The sequence below is a fragment of the Mauremys reevesii genome, linkage group 4 (assembly GCF_016161935.1).
Source record: "Mauremys reevesii isolate NIE-2019 linkage group 4, ASM1616193v1, whole genome shotgun sequence".
NCBI lineage: Eukaryota > Metazoa > Chordata > Testudines > Geoemydidae > Mauremys > Mauremys reevesii.
In genome coordinates this window covers 93,994,913-94,010,524 of record NC_052626.1, presented here as the reverse complement: position 1 = coordinate 94,010,524, position 15,612 = coordinate 93,994,913, and the positions used below count along the sequence as shown (strand labels likewise).

Here is a 15,612-nt window from a genome sequence, read left to right as displayed (position 1 = left end):
CTGAGCTCGCCCCGATGTCCAACCACGAAATGAGATTCAAACTGTCCAGACAGGAAAAGGAATTCAAATTTTCCCGGGGCTTTTCCTGTGTGGCTGGTCAGAACATCCAAGCTTGGACTGCTGTCCAGAGCGTCAACAGAGTGGTGCAGTGTGGGATAGCTCCCGGAGCTACTAAGTTCGATTTGCATCCACACCTAGCCTAATTCGACATAGCCATGTCGAATTTAGCGCTACTCCCCTCGTCAGGGAGGAGTACAGAATTCGAACTAAAGAGCCCTCTATGTCGAATTAAATGGCTTCCTGGTGTGGACGGGTGCACGGTTAATTCGAATTAATGCTGCTAAATTCGAATTAAAGTCCTAGTGTAGACCAGGCCCTAGAAGTCTAAATAATAAAATGGGTGAACTAGAGTGCCTCGTATTAAATTAGGATATAGATATAATAGGCATCACAGAAACTTGGTGAAATGAGAATAATCAATGGGATACAGTAATACCAGGGTACAAAATATATCAGAAGGACAGAACAGGCCGTGCTGGTGGGGGAGTGACATTATATGGGAAAGAAAGCATAGAATCAAATGAAGTAAAAATCCTAAATGAATCAAACTGTACCATAGAATCTCTATGGATAGTAATTCCATGCTCTAATAATAATATAACGGTAGGGATGTATTACCGACCAGGATGGTGATAGTGACTGTGAAATGCTCAGGGAGATTAGAGAGGCTATTAAAATAAAAAACTCAATAATAATAATAATAATAATAATTAATAATGGGGAAATTCAATTATCCCCATATTGACTGGGTACTTGTCACCTCAGGATGAGATGCAGAGATAAAGTTTCTTGACACCTTAAATGACAGCTTCTTGGAGCAGCTAGCCCTAGAACCCACAAGAGGAAAGGCAATTCTTGATTTTGTCCTAAGTGGAGTGCAGGATCTGGTCCAAGAGGTGACTGTAGCTGGACCATTTGGTAATAGTGACCATAAAATAATTAAATCTAATATTCCTGTGGCAGGAAAAACACCACAGTGGCACAACACTGTAGCATTTAATTTCAGAAAAGGGAACTACACAAAAATGAGGAGGTTAGTTAAACAGACATTAAAGGGTACAGTGCCAAAAGTGAAATCTCTGCAAGTTGCATGGAAACTTTTTAAAGACCCCATAATAGAGGCTCAACTTAAATTTATACCCCAAATTAAAAAAACATAGTAAGAGAACCAAAAAAGAGCCACCGTAGCTTAACAACAAAGTAAAAGAAGCGGTGAGAGGCAAAAAGGCATCCTTTAAAAAGTGAAGTTAACTCCTAGTGAGGAAAACAGAAAGGAGCATAAACACTGGCAAATGAGGTGTAAAAATACAATCAGGAAAGCCAAAAAAGAATTTGAGGAACAAAGACTCAAAAAGTAATGGCAATTTTTTAAAGTACATCAGAAGCAGGAAATCTGCTAAACAACCAGTGGGGCCACTGGACGATCGAGGTACTAAAGGACCACTCAAGGATGATAAGGCCATTGTGGAGAAACTAAATGAATTCTTTGCATTGGTCTTCATGGCTGAGGATGTGAGGGAGATTCCCAAACTTGAGCCATTCTTTTTAGGTGACAGATCTGAGAAACTGTCCCAGATTGAGGTGTCATTAGAGGAGGTTTTGGAACAAATTGATAAATTAAACAGTAATAAGTCACCAGGACCAGATGGTATTCACCCAAGAGTTCTGAAGAAACTCAAATGTGAAATTGCAGAGCTACTAACTGTAGTCTGTAACCTATCATTTAAATCAGCTTCTGTACCAGATGACTGGAGGATAGCTAATGTGAGGCCAATTTTTAAAAAGGGCTCCAGAGGTGATCCAGGCAGTTACAGGCCTGTAAGCCTGACGTCAGTACCAGGCAAACTGGTTGAAACTATAATAAAGAACAATATTGCCAGACATATAGATGAGCATAATTTGTTGAGGAAGAGTCAACATGGTTTTAGTAAAGGGAAATCATGCCTCACCAATCTATTAGAATTATTTGAGGGGATCAACAAGCACGTGGACCAAGGGGATCCAATGGATATAGTGTGCTTAGATTTTCAGAAAGACTTTGACAAAGTTCCTCACCAAAGGCTCTTATGCAAAGTAAGCTGCCATAGGATAAGAGGGAAGGTGCTCTTATGGATTGGTAACTGGTTAAAAGATAGGAAACAAAGGGTAGGTATAAATTGTCAGTTCTCAGAATGGAGAGAGGTAAACAGTGCTGTCTCCCATGGGTCTGTTCTGGGACCAGTTGTATTCAGCATATTCATAAATGATCTGGAAAAAGGGGTAAACAGTGAGGTGGCAAAATTTGCAGATGATACAAAATTACTAAAGATAGTTAAGACCCAGGCAGACTGCGAAGAGCTACAAAAGGATCTCTCAAAACTGGGTGACTGGGCAACAAAATGGCAGATGAAATTTAATGTTGATAAATGCAAAGTAATGCACATTGGAAAGCATAATCTCAATTATACATATAAAATGATGGGGTCTAAATTAGCTGTTAGCACTCAAGAAAGAGATCTTGGAATCACTGTGGATAGTTCTCTGAAAACATCCACTCAATGTGCAGCGGCTGTCAAAAAGCGAACAGAATGCTGGGAACAATTAAGAAAGGGATAGATAATAGGACAAAAATATCATGTTGCCTCTATATAAATCTATGGTACACCCACATCTTGAATACTGTGTGCAGATGTGGTCACCCCATCTCAAAAAAGATATATTGGAATTGGAAAAGGTTCAGAAAAGGGCAACAAAAATTATTAGGGGTCTGGCATGGATCCCTTATGAGGAGAGATTAATATGACTGGGACTTTTCAGCTTGGAAAAGAGACAGCTAAGGGGAGATATGATTGAGGTCTATGAATTATGACTGGTGTGGAGAAAGTAGATAAGGAAGTGTTGTTTGCTACTTCTCATAACACAAGAACTAGGGGTCACCAATGAAATTAATAGGCAGCAGGTTTAAAACAAATGAAGTATTTCTTCACACAATGCACAGTCAAGACCATAACATGGTTAAAAAAAGAACTAGATAAATTCATGGAGGATAGGACCATCAATGGCTTATCAATGACAAGAATGGTGTCCCTAGCCTCTGTTTGCCAGAAGCTGGGAATGAGCGACAGGGGATGGATCACTTGGTGATTACCTGTTCTGTTCATTTCCTCTGGGGCACCTGGCATTGGCCACTGTCCAAAGACAGGATACTGGGCTAGATGGACCTTTGGTCTGACCCAGTATGGCCGTTCTTATGTTCTTATATTCAATATGGCATTTGAATGCTGAAACATTATGAAGTAAAATTGTTTTGTCACAGAATTCTTATGTTCTTACTTTTAAGACGGACAGGTTGTCCTCACAACTGCCATAGCATCCATTCCCTAAGTAAATTCAAGAAATGTTCCTCGTTTGGTTAATGATCAAAGTCCAACCCTTAGGCACACTGACAACGTCAGGGAAAAGCAGTCATATCTCCTGTATTGAGATCTGCTAGAAAGTCATTAGTTCACCAAATTCTTTGCATATTGGTCATCCAGGTTTAGATAATACTATTTCCTTTCTTTTGGCAGAAGACTTTACCACCCCTTAGAGTATGTCTACACAGCAAAGAAAACCCCCTGGCTGGCCCGTGCCAGCTGACTCAGGCTCGTGGGGCTGTTTAATTGCTGAGTAGACTTCTGGGCTTGGGCTGGAGTCTGGGCTCTAGGAGCCTCCCACCTTGCAAGCCAGCCGCGAGTGTCTAGTTGCTGTGTAGACATTCCCTTCGTGCCCAAGCGAAGATGGAAGAGATATGTATACATCATCTGCTTCATTTTGGATGTCTGTCCTTAAAAGATGATCCTGCTTCCTACACTGGAGGCACATTACTGTGAAAATCTCATTGTAACAGATCTAAGAAAATTTACCTGTATTTTATCTGAAAAATTCCTTTCTTTGAGATTGAGGTCCACAGATCAGGCCCACTCTGGAAACAAATGGATCATCCAGAATAGAGACGTAAATTGACATCCAAGGATTTGGGTTTGTTGTAATTAGGTATAATCTGTCATGTTCTGCAGTAGGAAAAATTGTGCTTTTTCTCAAAGTATATTTAACACAATCTGTAATTTAAGAAAGCAGATTTGAATTATGCTGGTGATAGATGTTATCTCAACTGGAAGGAATTTTGGGAGGCACTGCATTCTCATGCTTCCAGTGACATGACAAGTCTGGTTCTATCTCCAAGCTCAAGCAGGCTGATGCATTGTGATGGATCTGAGGACCTTATTTCTTAGAGAAAGGAAATTTTCAGCTAAGCATGGATACCTTTACCTATTCTTTATGAAGGCTTTTGTAAGCAGGGTATTTATGGAAGTTTGTAGGACTGCATAAGAGAGAAATCGCCAAGTGAAATAGAGTGCTCTCAGAGAAGGTCATCGATGGCCTGTGAAGGTCCCATGCTTGTCATCGGTGCTTTCCTAGTTAGATAACACAGGAAGTTACATTTTTATGTTACATACTTTACCTTGCTGTCTATATTTTCTTGTATGTACATATGGTACTGCTTTGAAATATACACCTCTATACTGATATAATGTGACCCAATATAACATGAATTCGGATATAATGCGATAAAGTAGTGCTCCGGGGGAGTAGTGCACACTCTGGCAGATCAAAGCAAGTTCGATATAACGTGGTTTCACCTATAACGCGGTAAGATTTTTTGGCTCCCGAGGACGGTGTTATATCAGGGTAGAGGAGTATCATGGGAATTATTGTGTCAGAGTAAGTTAATGTAATGTTTCATTGAGTACCAATCAAAATGGGGGCATCTGGCATTGGCCACTGTCAGAAGACAGGATACTGAGCTAGATGGACCTTTGGTCAGATCCAGTATGGCCGTTCTTATGTTCTTATATTCAATATGGCATTTGAATGCTGAAACATTATGAAGTAAAGTTGTCTTGTCACAGAATTATATAGCCGTAGTGGTGTAATAAAATGTGAGCATTAAAAGAGGGAACACATTTGGATGGTGGTAAAATCAAGGTATATATATTCAGCAGGCCACTTGTTGAGGATCCAGATGCTTTGAAATCCCTGAAAAAACTCACATTGACTTCATTGGTTTTTGGATCAGACCCAACATTTCTATATATACTTTTAGAGCTTTAAAATTCCACCTGACTTGTGGAAATTTATTTTTTTTAAAGTAACTCAGTGGAATTCATGCTGCAGAGCAGAAAATAAGGAATGATAGGAATTTAAGACTCCAGGACTGTACACACATTTCTGCTTTGAGTGCATTACTTTTCCAGTAAAAAGGGGTATATAAACTGCCACATGTTTTCATTGTTATCTGCTAAGTTGCTCTCAAATATGCAGGCATCACTTTAAAAATGTGGCAGACTCCTGGGCTCTGTGATGCAAGTTCCTGCAGCCATTCCGTGCAGTTGCCATTTAGTGCTTGTGCCCCTGAAGAGTAAACTCATTTCAGTGGTTTATAATAAAAGGAATTTTAGAGCACTATCTATGCACAGAAAGCATCTGAAAACAACACAGAGCTTCAAAAACTACAGTTGCAGATTCCCTCTCAGAAGATGGTCCAAGCTAGCATAACCCCATGGGACACTGTAAAATCCAGCAGTTTGCTTTGCAGATTTTTAAAATGAGCTCACACTGTTTAACAGACTAAGAAGAAATAAACTCAGGATCAGGTTGTGCAATGTATGATTATGTGGCGATAACACCCCCTTTTCATGATATTATATATGGAGAAGGCACACATACCCTTACACATTCCAAACAACTCCTTATTCTAATTCATAGATATTGCTTCAGATGCTTAAGAAATATTGGAACATGGAAGTATATTGATTCCAAGAGAATGCTATCCTTGGCATCAGGCTTATGTCAAAGCCCTAATTTTTATATGATGACTATTTTACCCTTCCATTATCTCATTTCTGTATGCACAAACACATGGTGCCACCACCGTATCAGCTTCAGTGTTCTCCCTTCCTTTGCAACCCTTGTCTATTGCTTGGTATTCTTTGTGCCATGACTACCATGCCATACAACTGTCTGTCCTCCTGATTCTTACCTCATATCCAGAATACAGCTGCTAAAACAATTTCTCTCTCCAATTACCCAGGCTAAGTTGCTCTCCTTTTCAAAATCCTTTATTAGCTGTGTAGTGCCTTCTGCATCAAATTCAGGTTTGTGGTCTGTGATGGGTGTATAAACTCTATCCTGCCTCAGTCACTAAGGGGTTAAGATACAGAGTAGATACCTCCTCAGCTATGGCTAATTGGGCAACCATGTACAGCTGGGTTAAGAGCCTGCAGAGCAGGCAGATGGGCTGTTCTGACAGGGGACTCTGTATCAGCTACAAACTGGTAGAAAGTGGGTCAAAGGAGCTGGAACCACCAGGGACAAAGCTCTGGAATGGGTTGCTCTATTAAAGGAACCTGGAAGCAGATGGCAGTAGGAAGTGGCACAGAGAAGCAGCAGCATGTCTGACAAAGCAGACTGTAGCTGCTGAGTTCCTATTGTGGTAGCGGGGAAAATGGTGGGCCTAGGCTGGAACCCAGCATAGAGGGTGCACCTGGATTCTCCTACTGGCCCACCAAGAAAAGGGGTGTAAAAGCCCCGATGGAAGCAGGCAAGGACTCTTGATCCCTGGGAAGGGCTGGAGACTTTAGGTACTTTTTGGACTCTTTATTACCCTGGGAGGGGTGGGAACTATAAATGAGTCATGACAAGGGGCAAACCATGTCAGGGTCTGAGTGGCTGTTGAAAAGGGCTGCTTGAGCTGATGAATCTGCCACACATGGCCACAAGGGCAGTGCCTGTGGCCAGTGAATGACTCCCCACCCCCCTCTTCCCATCCTTACCTTCAAGGCACTGTGTAATCCTGCTTATGCTTAAATCTTTAATTGCTACTATTCCTTTTTTACTTGTAAGGCTGAGAGTCTAACTCAGGGGTGGCCAGCCTGAACCTGAGAAGGAGCCAGAATTTATCAATGTACATTGCCAAAGAGCCACAGTAATACGTCAGCAGCCCTCCATCAGCTCCCCCCCACCCCAACTCCCAGTGCTTCCTGCCCACCGGCAGCTCCACCGATCAGTGCCTCCCTCTCCGCACCTCCCGATCAGCTGTTTCGTGGTGTGTAGGAGGCTGGGGGTGGTGGTGGAAGGAGGGATGGGAGAGGAGTGAGGGCATGGCATGCTTAGGGGAGGGGGTGGGAAGGGGTGGAGTGGGGGCAGGGCCTGTGGCAGAGTCAGGGGTTGAGCAGCGAGCACCCCCCGGCATATTGGAAAGTTGGTGCCTGTAGCTCCAGCCCCGGAATCGGTGCCTATACAAGGAGCCGCATATTAACTTCTGAAGAGCCACAGGTTGGCCGCCCCTGGTCTAACTTGTCCTCTCCTCCCTTAGTCCCCCTGCTTGTTACCTGCATTATGTATATCGGTGTGACCAGATAGCAAGTGTAAAAAATCGGGACGGGGTAATAGGTGCCTATATAAGAATAAGCCCCCAAAATCAGGACTGTCCCTATAAAATCAGGACATCTGGTCACCCTAATTGCATATAACAGCATGGAAGGAAGAGTGGGAGGGCACTTGCTCCAAGTGATACTTGGACTACACTCAGGCTATGCCTGAGCCTTAAATAACAATACAAACAAATATGTGAACAAAGGAGAATTCCAGAAGAAAGTGTTTGCAGTCTGTTACCTTGTATTTTATATAACACTGAGGCACTAATATAGAGATTATAACCAAGCTACACATTCAAAAAATAAAGAACAGAGCTGCAGCATAATCAATGTTACTTTTTGTAATATGTTTTGCTTCACATTCTTCTCTCTGTGCAGCTGCATCTGTTTATGTCACTCAGATCCTGTAATCTCAAGGCTCACAAGCATCAGACCAAGCCATCATTCAGCAAGAGTTAATGTCAAGAGTGAGGTGGGTCCGTTTCACATAAATAATTTCTCTCTATCATCAAATGATCCCAATATATTACCCACAACATTTTATTATGGACACACATTGTCATGTTGCCCAGCTGTTACATGGGTATAGTAAAACTTAGTTGCCTTACAGGAGTGTTCTGAAGATGTTTTTCTTGTTTGCAAATGTTTTGAGAGCATCACATAAAATGCTATATGTAAGTGAGGAGTATTGTAAATAAGGGTAGTATTTAAAGGGCTGAAATGAATCCTACTTCCATTGAAGTCAGTGTACAAATTCTTTAATTGGGAGTTGGATTGAGCCCTTCCATGAGAAAAGTTCTCAAGGAATAGAAATACATTGTGCTCATGGGCAAATCTAATAATTTTGTATGCTCTAATCAGATCATGTCTCAAAGGTATTTATCCCCAAGTGAGGGCTAATATTTACATAATTGTAATTTATTGCTTAAAGCATCTCTAAAGGCACAGAAAAAAATCAAAGAACTTCATATCCTCAGGTCCCTGAATTATCTTAGCTTCACATAGCAATGCATGGTGGAATTAGGGGAAAACTGAGCAAACAATATTTAAAATTTTATAGCCAGTGTTAGTGACTTTTAATGCATGCAATTAACATTTTATGACTAGGACTTATTAATGCTATTGCTGGGCACAATATGCAAGTTTTCTGGAGTTTCTGGTTCAATGAACTTGATCTGATTAAAGTAATTGGTTACATGTTTGAGCAGGTTGTTTCTTCTAGTATTTTATTAAAAAAGTTACTCATATGCAGTGGTGTTTTCCTCAATGTTTTACTTCAATGACTAAGCCAGTGTGCCATAATATCAATAACCAGACCACAGAAACAGCTAGATTGTTTGTATCCTTAAGCTATTTAACTTGTAGCAAGACATTTTTCTTCATATTTTAGAAATATTTCTCTTGTGAGTAATTTACAGTGGATACAGTTCTGTACATTTTCAGTCTGACTCATGCAGTGGTTTAATTTGAATACATATGCTCATATGTAAGTACAATTATACTTCGCATTTATATAGAGTCTGTTATCTAAGGGTCTCAGAGTAATTTAAGGCTTAAATGAATTAACTTCTCTATAGCCCTGTGGTGAGCTAGAGAACTATTATCTTCACTTGAGGTATGGAAAGACTAAGGGAATTGCCTAAACTCATAAAATGAATCCGTGGAAGAGCCTGAAAGAGAACCCAGGAGTTCTGATTCGCAGTCCGCTGATAGCTATTAGACGAGTTCTCAAATGTTTTTTCCATAGTGTGTGAGCCTCAACTCCACCAGAGAGGTCCTTTGGGGCCATCTGCCTGTCCCAAGTCAGGGTAAAGGAGGAGGCCACCCTGTAAAAATCAGCTTGCTACAGAAACGCCAACAATAGAGTTAACACAGACTTTTAGCCTGGAAAAGAAGGGTCTTCAACTCGAAGATGCATGACACTGGGTGGTGATCACCCTTCTTGCAGCCAGGAGGATTACCATCGGCACATGGAACGTGAGGACCAGGTTGCAGCAGAGATGAGGAGCAACAACCTGACCCTACTAGGCATTAGCGAGACAAGATGGACGCAAGCTGGACAGAGACGACTGTTGACAGGAGAGCTGTTGCTGTATTCAGGACATGAGATGTTGTCCAAGCAGGCACAGAGAGCACTGATTGGTTGGGAGGCACATGGTCCCAGGATCATCACAGCATCCTTCAGAACTAAAATGAAGAGGATTAAGATGAATGTTGTTCAGCCAACCAATGACAGTGAAGAGGAGGACAAAGACTACTTTTACAACAGACTCCAGAAAATATTAGAGACTCTCCCAGACAAAGACATTACCATCCTTATGGGAGACTTTAATGCCAAAATTGGACCTGATAACACAGGATACGAACAAGTCATGGGGACCCATGCTCTGGAGAGATGAGTGAGAATGGAGAGAGATTTGTGGATCTGTGTGCACTTAACAATCTGGTCATAGGAGGCAGCAGGCATGACAGAAAACCAGATCGACCATGTCTGCATTAGCAAGAAGTTCAGAAGATCCTTGCAGGACGTTAGAGTTAGAAGGATTGAAGCTGAAGCTGAAGAAGAACTGCAACCTTCTGAAGGACCATAAGACCAAGGAAGATTTGAAGAATAAGTTTTCAGTACTACAGGATCGGTCTGAGGAAGACAGTGTACTCAACAGATGGCAGAAAGTGAGAGACACACTTAGGTCAGCATGCCAGGAAGTGCTTGGAATTAAGAAACACCAGCAGAAAGAGTGGATCACAGCAGAGTCCTTGACAAAGATAGAAGACAGAAAGAAGAAGAAGGCAGCAGGCCACAACAGCAGGCCTAGAGCAGCAAAGGCCAAAGCTCAAAAGAGTATGCTGAAGCCCACAGAGCAGTGAAGAGGAATATTAGGAAGGACAAGAGAGATTATGTGGATGGACTGGCAGCAGAAGCAGAGCAGGCAGCATACAGCGGTAACATGAAACAGCGCGACTGTCTGGAAAGTTCAGCAAGCCAGAAAGACAAGCAGGGAAAGTCTATAACAGGAATAGAACTACAGATGAACAGATGGCGGAGCACTTTGAGGAACTCCTGAACAGACCAGCACCACCAAATCCACCAGACATTGACCCAGCCAACGAGGACCTCCCAATCAATTGATAAAACCAACCCAGAGACGAGATCAGAAAAGCCATCACCATGATGAAGAACAGGAAGCAGAGGCCCTGAAAGCAGACCTGGATGCCTCAGTTCTTTGAGAAAATATGGGAAGAAGAAGTGATTCTGACTGGAAAGAGGGATATCTCATCAAAATCCCCAAGAAGAAGGAGACCTCAGCAACAACAACAGATATAGAGGAATCACACTCCTGTCGTGCCAGGAAGGGTCTCAACGAGTCCTCTTAGAGAGAATGAAGGATGCCGTCGATCCACAGCTACGAGATGAACAGGCAGGTTTCACTATGGCATCCCAGCAAAGGTGGTCAACCTGATCAAGAATTCATGACGGCATACACTGTAGAGTGATCCATGGAGGGCAGCTCACAAACAGCTTCCAGGTGCGAACGAGTCAGACAAGGATGCTTGTTGTCACCACTTCTCTTTCTTCCATCGATTGGATTATGAAGACATCCACTTAAAGCGTAGGAATGGAATCCAATGGTCATTGTGGACCCAGCTTGATGACCTGGACTTCAGCAGATGCAAGAGAAGACCAACGTAGTGGCAGCCACGTCATCACAGGTTGGCCTCAACATCCACAAGGACAAGACCAAGATCCTTAGGATCAATTCCATCAGCAACGACCCAGTCACACTGAATGGAAGCTCCCTGGAAGAAGTGCAGTCCTTCACCTACCTAGGTAGCATCATCGACCAGCAGGGTGGCACAGACGCAGACATCAAAGTAAGGATTGGTAAGGCAAGAGTAGCCTTCTTACAGCTCAAGAACATCTGGAGCTCCAGAGAGCTGTCTTTGGCAATAAAGATTCGACTGTTCAACTCCAACGTGAAATCAGTCTTACTGTATGGAGCTGAAACCTGGAGGACAACCAAAACAACCACCAGGAAGATCCAGACCTTCATTAATAGCTGCCTCAGAAGGATTCTCCAGATCCGCTGGCCAGACACCATCAGTAACATCCACCTCTTGGAGAGGACCCATCAACTCCCAGCAGAGGAAGAAATTAGAAGGAGAAGGTGGGGCTGGCAGCCAACCAACATCACCAGACAGGCACTGCAGTGGAACCCTTCAGGTTGATAGCAAAATGGGCTATACCTGGAACCAGCTAGAGCGAATGGCCCAGGATAGAAGACTATGGAGATCTGTTGCATGAATGAATGAATGATGTGTGAGCCTCATCTTAATAAAGAGACAGGTATCAGAGGAGTCTGGTTCTATAGACTAACAGATGTTTTGCAGCATGATGCTTGCATCCGAAGAAGTGGGTATTCACCCACGAAAGCTCATGCTGCAAAACATCTGTTAGTCTATAAGGTGCCACAGGATTCTTTGCTGCTTCTTAATAAAGAGAGTGTCTCATGGACCCACCTCCCCTCCTGTTTTACAATTACATGACATCCTGTGGTAACTACAGGAACTGCTTATCTGAAAAAGTTTTATATAAGAAAGTATGTCAGGAATAGTTTTTTTCAGTTGTCTCATAATGCCATAGCCGGTGGATGTTAGGAAGAAACCCAGCATTATGGGATGACCCAATTCCTGACAATCGCTTGCAACTCTTCTGCAGCCTGCTGCTGACCTACATATCAGGCTGGGACCCTCTGCACTAGGTCATTTTTAATAGAGTTCTTGTTAAACATCTCTCCAAAAAGGCTGACAGTTGACATTTTATTTTTAACTCAAATAGACATTAAAATATCATTAGACCAATCCTCCTGTGCTTACCTGGTCCTTACTCAAGCAAGTCTCACAGTGACTTCAGTGGCTTTGACAGAGGACAATGTAAACTAAGGGCTATGGGATTTTGGCCTGTTGTATGTAACACATGAATATTAATAAATCTAGAATTAGGCCCCAGTTCAGGAAAGTACTTAAGCACACATCAAATCTGTCCTTGTTCAGAAAATCACTTAAGCACATGTTTAAATCCTATTGACTTCAGATTAACGTTAGAACATGCGTAAGTGCTTTCCTGAGTGCAGAAGTGGTGTCTTGAATCTGAATCTCAGAAATTAACTAATTGAGTCCCCCAAAGAATTAGCTACCATCTGTATGATTTTTCACCTTCATACACTCAACTGCACTTTGAGAATGTAACTTAAACTAGTTTTTGCAGATGAAATTGCTAATAGAAAAATGCAGAACAAATTTGTGCACCAGATACCCTGATTATTAAAATTCTGCTCTTCCAGTCAAGGAGCAGAAACACCACTATTGACTGACTGACTTGGGTTTGGTTGGCAATATATCACCAGTTAAAATTTCAAATTCTGAAGACACAGCTTTAGAGAAAATGTAAAATAATAGATCACATTTGTCCTCAGATGTATTTCTTTTCTGACAATCTATGAACAGAAAAACTGAATTAAGTATTAATTTCTCAATCAAGCTAAATAAAAATACTGTACATACAAGATGGCTTTTTCTGAAGTTTGAGTCCAGTGTCTTAAAGTCAATGTCAAAAGTCTTAATGGTTTTAATGGGAATAGATTTAGCTCTATATTATTATTGTCAGTAACAAAGTTCTATGCAAGGAACATCAGTCTGACAGATGTTCTTTGAAAGCATCTGTCAGTCACTGATGCTGCAAAAGTTACTAACAAAACTGCTGAAAGTGATAAAAGGCTCACCTGAACTAGCTCAGAGCAAGGTGCAGTACATTGTTACTCTGCCCTATGAGCGGCTTGGAAGGGAGATTGTGACTCAGAGAGATTAATCTCTCTATCAATTACCCTCCCGCACTGGGAAGGATGTAAACTTGGTTACACCCAGCACAGCTACATTGGGCAGTTCTCACCCCAGTTCACGCTTTCCTTCCCAGCTGCAAAAAGGAGGGGATGTTGCAGCTTTGCAGAGTTTACTTTCCTCCTATGATGCTGGCAAAGGGATCATAGGGATGCCTTGTTACCACTTATGCCACTCTGTTAGTTGGGCCAGAATTTGGTCCTAAACTTTCACAGTGAAATTCTTGTTCTATTGATGTTAATGGGAGTCTTGCCACTGACTTTATTAGGCCCAGAATTGCACCCTCTATTATGTTCATTGCCTCTGAAGAGAAGTCAATAAGCAGCACAGATATGGTGAGGATTTATTGTATCAAATTAAATATGTGAGTAGTAAGATCAAGATCTTTGCTTATAGACTGAGGGTACGTCTACACTACCCACCGGATCGGCAGATAGTGATCGATCTATTGGGGATTGATTTATCGGGTCTAGTATAGATGTGATAAAATAGATCACCGATCCCTTTGCCGTCGACTCCGGAACTCCACCACCACGAAAGGCGTAAGCAGAGTCGACGGGGGAGCAGCAGCAGTCGACTTGCCGCCGTCCTCATGGCCAGGTAAATCAATCTAAGATATGCTGACTTCAGCTATGCTATTCACGTATTTGTGTAGCTGAAGTTGAATATCTTAGGTCGACTTCCCTCTCCCCCCCCCCCAGTGTAGACCTAGCCTGAGTATATTTCCGCTTTGTTTCTGTTTATTAATAGGAATAATGTAGGTATGTTGTGGAGAATGACTACAGCCCCAAAATGGTCTGGTTGTGGTTTGTTTTGAAGATTTATATTCGTACTCTCAATGAATTTAATATTGCAGTAATCACCTCCCAGAGCTGAAATTTTCTACACAGATTTAGTATCTAAAAAATTAACTTCCCGTGACCCATCCTTAGACTATGTCCCAAATATCTACTGAAGCATCTAGCTTTCAAAATTTAATTACTTCTGTAAAATACTGTAACTTCCATTTTTTTAAAAAAGGTGAAAATAGGAGATCCTTTGATTTCAATGCAGGGTGGATTTGGGCCTAAAATGTGTCTCGTTACTAATTTTGGCATATATGTTTTATTCCTGGGGGGATTCTGCACCAAAAAATTGCATATTTTTTTGGTCAAAATAATGCAATATAATCTCACCAGTTTCAGTTGTTTTGGTAATTTATTTAAACTACAATACAGAAAAAAGTCACAATAACTATTCAGTATTTCCTAAACACATGAAAGTTAAGTTACAAACACTTGGTAACTAATACCCTGCATTCCAGTTATAATCCTAGATTTTCATTTAAATTACATTACAGAACACCAAACAGCAAAAATAAAAAATGAAAATGTCATTTTAAATTGCTCAGACTTTCACACATGGAAGTTTTACAGTTTTGCTAATCTTTGTTCTGGAGCTGGCTGGGTACTTTGGGAAATGATTGCTTCTGATTGTCCTGACATTTTATTGACTGCTTGGCAAATGTTTTACTTGCCCTCAAAGTCTTGTGGGGGGTTTTTTTTGGTTTTGTTTTTTTTTTGGTTTTTTAAATTAAGGAGTAAGTAAAATAAATCCTGAGCTGCAATCTAACCCCATTGTGCCACTCAGGCAGGCTGCTACATTTCTGCCTCAGAGAATGAGATCAATTAACTAGCAGGCAGGTTGCTACTTTTCTGTGTGGGGGACAAAGTCTTCCTCGTGCATAATAAAAAGACCTCCTCCTCCATGAGTCTCTCTCTCTTGTTTGCAGGCATGCACACCCAGCCCCACGACTGTGATCAATGTCTCTCCTGCAGGCAGGCACGCACGCCCAGCCCCTCTCCCACTGCAGTGATTTGCATCTCTGAGACTGCTCCAGGCACGCTGGAACAGATGTGCTACCTGGGCTGCTGGGGAAGAGGTGTGTTCCCCCACCCCTGCAGATTTTTTGTATTTTTCTGTATGGGGGGCTCAAAAATATGCAGGCCATTTGAATGCTGCACCCTCACAGGGGCACAGAATTCCAGGGCCACCCAGAGGATTCAGGGGGTCTGGGGCAAAGCAATTTCAGGGGCCCCTTCCATAAAAAAGTTGCAATACTATAGAATACTATATTCTCGTGGGGGATCCCTGCAGGGCCTGGGGCAAATTGCCCCACTTGCCCCCCCCCCACAGAATTCTGTCAGGAGTAAAGTTTGTT

At 42.0% G+C, this 15,612-nt stretch overlaps 1 long non-coding RNA gene across 1 annotated transcript in view; it reads left to right on the top strand.

The window, feature by feature from the left end:
- Positions 1–15,303, top strand: part of LOC120405418 — a 32,181-nt gene extending 16,878 nt beyond the window's left edge. Inside the window, exons 2-4 of the long non-coding RNA XR_005598561.1 lie at positions 7,896–7,989; positions 13,809–14,012; positions 15,184–15,303. This is a non-coding gene — a long non-coding RNA (uncharacterized LOC120405418). The remainder of the gene's footprint in view (positions 1–7,895; positions 7,990–13,808; positions 14,013–15,183) is intronic.
- The last annotated feature ends 309 nt before the right edge of the window (positions 15,304–15,612 follow it).